The sequence below is a fragment of the Stegastes partitus genome, unplaced genomic scaffold, assembly GCF_000690725.1.
Source record: "Stegastes partitus isolate 25-593 unplaced genomic scaffold, Stegastes_partitus-1.0.2 Scaffold6, whole genome shotgun sequence".
NCBI classification, from domain to species: domain Eukaryota; kingdom Metazoa; phylum Chordata; class Actinopteri; family Pomacentridae; genus Stegastes; species Stegastes partitus.
Genome location: NW_007577737.1, coordinates 1,971,142 through 1,977,151, shown reverse-complemented (window position 1 = coordinate 1,977,151; position 6,010 = coordinate 1,971,142).

The window sequence follows — 6,010 nt, the reverse complement described above, 5'->3', positions numbered from 1 at the left end:
CTCAAACATGTATAATAAACTCCTGTCTTATGACGACTAAAGCTAGGACTGCCTGGGAGGCTGACCTTACACGACAATTAGTGGGATGCCGCCCTTAATAAAACTCATACTGGCTCAACCTGCGCTCGTCTCGTGCTTATTCAGTTTAAGGTGTTGTATTTGGGTACTTTCTGTTGTCATTATGATTTAAAAAGAGTAAACGCAGTTGTTTGACAGAAATGGCTTCACCTAACCACCAACCATGAGTGAAAGAAAAGGGTTTTATGTTATCATTCATGTTCTCTGAAAACTGGCCAAGAAATCATAAATTCTTCCAGGATGTGTAAACTTATGAGCACAACTGTACAATTGAAACCAGAAGTTTACATCCACTGTATAAAAAGACATAAAACCTTTTTTTATTTTCTCACTTCCTGACATAAATCAGATTAAACTTTTCCTGTTTCAGCTCAGTCAGGATCACCAACATTATTAATATTTGCTAAACACCAGAATAATGAGAGCGAGAATTTTTTATTACTTTCGTCAAAGTCAGACATTTACATCCACTAAGATCCTTTAAACTGTTTGGGAAAGCCCAGATGATGATGTCATGGCTTTGGAAATTTCTGATTGGTTAATTGACAGCATTTGAGTTACCTTGAGACACACCTGTGGATGTGTTTTAAGGCACACCTCAAACACACCACTGCCTTTGGTGACAACATGGAACATCTAAAGAAACCAGCCAAGATATCAGGAGGAGAACTGTGGACCTCCACCAGTCTGGTTCATCCTTGGGTACAATGTCCAGATTCCTGAAGGTTCCATGTTCATCTGTTCAGACAGTTCTATCAAGTATAACCACCATGGGAATGTCCAGCCATCATAGGCTCAGGAAGGAGACGGTTCTGTGTCCAGAGATGAAGTGTTCTGGTTGAAATGTGTGTATCAACCCCAGAACAGAAGCTAAAGACCTTGTGAAGATGCTGCTGAAGCTGGTCAGAGAGTCATTATCCACAGTGGAACCAGTCCTGTACCGACATGGGCTGGAAGGCTGCTCAGAGAGGAAGAAGACCTCACTCCAGAAGAAACATAGAAAAGACAGATTACAGTTTGTAGATGCACACAGGGACAAAGAGCTTCATTAGTGGAGACATGTCCTGTGGTCTGATGGAGCTAAACCTGAACTGTTTGGCCTTAATGACCATCAGTGCATCTGGAGGAAAAAGGGGGAAGCTTGAAGCCTGAGAACACCATCCCAACTGTGAAGCACGGGGGTGGCAGCATCATGCTGTGGGGCTGTTCTGCTGCAGGAGGGACTGGTGCACTTCACACAATAGATGGCATCATGAGGAAAGAACATGAGATACTGAAGCAACATCTCCAGACATCAGCAGGAAGTTACAGCTTGGACACTAATGGGTCTTCAGATGGACAATGACCCTCAGCATAGCGCCAGATTAGCTACAGAGAGGCTTCAGGACAACAGAGAGGCCATCACAAAGCCCTGATCTCAGTCCTGGAGAACATCAGTGGAGCAAGGAGACCAACAAACCTGACCCAGTTCCACCAGTTCTGTCAGGAGGAATGTGCCAGAACTCATCAGACTGTGGTGAGAAGCTTGTGGAAGGAAACCCAGAATGTTTGACCCAAGTCATAGAGTTTAAAGGCAACGCTAGCAGATACTGAGGAGATGGATGGAAATTTCTGACTCTGAAGAAAGTAGTAAAACATTCTCTGTCTCAATATTCTGGTGTTTAGCAAATAGACACAATGTTGGTGATCCTGACTGAGCTGAAACAGGAAACGTTCAGTCTGATTTATTGCAGGGAGTGAGAAAAAGGTTTATATGTCTTTTTATACAGTGGATGCAAACTTCTGGTTTTAACTCTAACTGGTCTTTACAGGTGTATGGAAATGTTTATTACATGATATTAACATTAACATTCTTACCTGGACAGCAGATTACCTGGGTCGTCCACCCAAACAGTGCTCAGTGGGAGGAGTCGCACTTTATCCTCACTTTTCTGTTTAACAGAGTTTTACCTGAACTTTTTATTTCTTACCACACTGGTCATTTTATTCCTGCCAATCAGTTATTCTTCTGCACTGACAAAATGGTTTAATGTCATCAGAACAAATGATTCAACATTTAGACGGGTTAAATTCAAACAGCAGATTTATTTGTAAAGTAAGTTCACAGTCAAACCAAAGCACACATCAACAGGAGTAACACAGATACAGAAAAGGTTTTAGCACAAGTCAATAAACGAGAGGCACGGCAGGTTGAGGAATTAAAAGTTCAAACAAATCAATTCACTGTTTAATTGACTGATTATTCTTGTACATTTCTGGGTAAAGTCATGACTCAGCAAAAAAAAAATAAAAATCTCCTCAGAAAACTGTTTTATAAAGTTTGTATTTGCAAAACAACAGAAATCGGGCATCAGCGCAGTAAAAAGGTTATGTCAGGTAAATCCATGTGATCTGTTCAGAACATAATTCAGTGAACTTAAAGACGGAGCTACAACTGATCTGTAGCTCTCTTTATCAGTACTCGTCACTGTCACTGAATTATGTGTGAAATGGCAAAGATAAAACAATGTTTACCAGCAATAAAGAGTGTGCAGCTTGGTTTATGCAGCTCCTTCAAATTCTAACATCAGAACTGATATTTAAATAAAGGCCAAGACTTAAACAACAACCAGGAAGAACAAACAAAGGCTTGTTACCAGTTCCTATCATCAGCACATGTGAATGAAACTCCACCTCTTCTACAGGCTGTTCATCATGAACATCTACAGCAGAAGGAAGACCTAGAGATGTGAAACTCACAGGAAATGGAAGGTTTTACAGATAGCTCAACTATCACAAAAAAACAGCAGCCGGTCACAGGTGAATGAAAAGTATGACATTCTGGTTCGGTTGATTATTGAATTAGTTTCTGTGGAGGCTTCAGAGAGAAACAGAGATAACCGGTTGTTCTCGTAGATTAATGGTAGCAACTGGACTTATCAGGGCCCAGTAGGGCTCCTTCAGGATATCAGTATCTGAACTCCCAACGAGTCAGTCAGACCTGATGAAGCCTCCTGGATGAGAGGTGGAACGTCTTCAAGGAACAAGTTCAATTTCAAGCAAGTCCAGCTGCTACGATTCATCTACGAGAAGGACCATGACCTGGAGGACTGAGAACCTTCATAGACAGAGATAACCGTCAATATGGAGGAAGTGCTGAGATTCTCACTGAGGTAAACCACGGCTCCACTGCTGACATGTTACAGTATGAGAGCATCAGGCAGCGAGCCCTGGCTGAGGTTAAACAACAACAGGCGTCTCCACAGCATGTAAAGGATCACATCAATAAAACAAAGTGGTTTGTGGTGCTCAGAGCATGTAGTTGTATAAAAGTAATGCAGTCCAACCTCCAAGAAACACCGTGTACACGACACGCTGCAGAGGTCAATGATGAACCAGCAATGACATAATAAACACAAGGAAGCAAGAGTGAGTAAAAAGGAGCCTGAAGCGAGCAGAACCATGGTCTGGACTAAGGGAAAGGCCACATACAGGGAGCAGCAGTCCTGATCACTGGTAGGGAGCATCAGGTGTAACATGAAGGGTTATTGCTGAATATAACGTCCAACGATAATATAAATAGCAACATGTTGTTAATTAAAATCGTCTGTTGTCACTTCATTGTTCAAGAAACGTCCACATGGTGCAGGTCTTGCATAAAAGGATTATTCCAAAGATCTGAGAGGAACCAGTTCAGTAAATAATAAGAATCAGGTTTAATACAAATGGAGGAAAGAATTAAAAAGAAAAGTTATTGCTTTATCATCTATGTTTGTCCTCCAATGAAGTGGTGTCTGTAGTGTTTCTGAGCAACAGTTGACAGCATGAGGACCACAAACTGTGTGACATGAACATCTACCTTCTGTTGAAGGCAAAGACTCAGAACTTCCTCTGGTGAAGCTGATCAGGAGAACCTGAACCGTTCCTCAGGTCTGCTGCTGCAGGTTGAGACTTCTGAGGGACTTCCCATGTTGCACTGGGCTCCTCTGTCTCTCCTCCACCGTTAGACGTCACTAACTCTGTGTCTTCTCTCTGACTTCATGCCGACCCAACCAGTCGAGGCAGACTCCCTGTGCCGGGGTTTTCTGGAGATGGTTTTTGTCTTTGCTGGTATCGGGGAGTTTTTCCTTCCCACTGTCGCCACGTGTTGCTCAAAGGGACTCCAAAGAACTCTTTGGTGTTTGTTGGTTTTGTTGATGACACTTTCCAACATGAAGCGCCTCAAGATGCCATACGGGTGCATCTCACATAATTAGAATATCTTAAAGTAATTTTTAAAAGTTTTTTTCATGATTTAATTCAAAAAAGGTAAACTTTCACATATTCTATATTCATTCCACGCAAAGTGCAATATATTACTGTGTTAGTTTAGCTGATGATGGCTTCTAGCTCATGAAAATCAGAAATCCAGCATCTCAAATTATTAGAATTGTTATTATTTTTATTTTTATAAAGATCCATCGAAAAAGAATTTACAATACAGAAATGTCAAATTTCCTAAAAGTATGTCCATATATACATGAACATGTTTTTTCTGGCCAGTCAAGCACTGTAAACCATCTGATAGTAGTTTTGGGCAGGTGCTAAGAAGTCAGGATCTCCACAGAGCTCGTCAGCAGATGGAAGCTCCTGCTGGACGCTGTGGGGACTCTGTCAGTGATCCTCTGCTGAACCAGACTAACAGAAACACAGTGTTCATACTGTTTAATTTTCAGTTTTCTCAAACTTGAAATGAATATTTTCAATATTTTGAGATTTCTGATTTCCATGAGCTATAAGCCATAAATCATGAAAGTAAAACAAAAAAAACCCTTAAAATAATTTACTCTATATGTAATGAATAAATAATATCTAAACATTTACCTTTTTGTTGTTAATTCACAGTGAGTCTATATGTTGTGAATTGGCGGTACAGAAGAACAGCTGAACTGAACTGAGCCTAAGTCCTGACAGCCTGAACTGTCTGAACGTGGTCATGCAGCCTCCACCACAGACCTGATGTCACATTAAAGCCTGACCACAGTCAGCTCACCAGGTCAATGCACTGAGGCTACAGCGGTCTCTGACGCTGTTCTCTCAGGTCATTGTGTGTCTATTATGCTACTAAACCCAAATAGATGCTGCATGTTGCAGATGGATAGCAGAGTTTTAGAAGGCAGGCGACCACACACATTATAAATAAATCCTCAGGTTAGTCACAATATGGCAGAGCTAAACCATCCTACAGCTTCTAAACATCCAACACAGTGGACACAGTGTGCAGCACTTCAGATAATCAGGGTGACTGTTCAGAACCTGTTGGACGCTCTGGTTCTGTGTTCAGGCCATGTGTACAGACCTCAGCAGTCAGTCAGGTGAGCATGATGTGATCAGAACCGACGTATATGATGACTGAATCTGTCCTCTGCCCTTCACTCCATCTACAGTGGGCCTTGTTCAGGGCTCAGCTGCCTATAGTACACTTGACATGAGAACTCGTCATGATGTCCAAACCCGTCATGATTCAAACCCTAAACATGCAATGAAGGCAAACAGCAGCAGACTGTGTTCAGACTGAGTGAACAGTACGTTGTGAACTGAGTGAACAGTCCATTCAGCAGCTAGAAAGCTGGAAACCTTTCACCTAAAGCAGTCCTAGTATGATTCAGATTTGATTAGATTCATTGGACTAAAGTGGCTCTATGCTGAAAGGACACGATGGACAGGAAGCTAATTACAGAAATTCAGAGTTCAGTCTCTATGACTTTTCAAAGTTATTGTCATTTCAATAAAGTCTGATTTGTTTGTATAGTAAATGTTCCTGTTGGAGTTACTGATGTAATCCACAGCTGGTTATATGAGCCTATTAGTCCCGTCTCCCACAGTGTGAACTACTAACGACACTAACGTCCAATCAGATTAGGCGTTATGGAGGACGGAGTTCTCTAGAGTGAAGTCGTACTGAAAGTTGGCC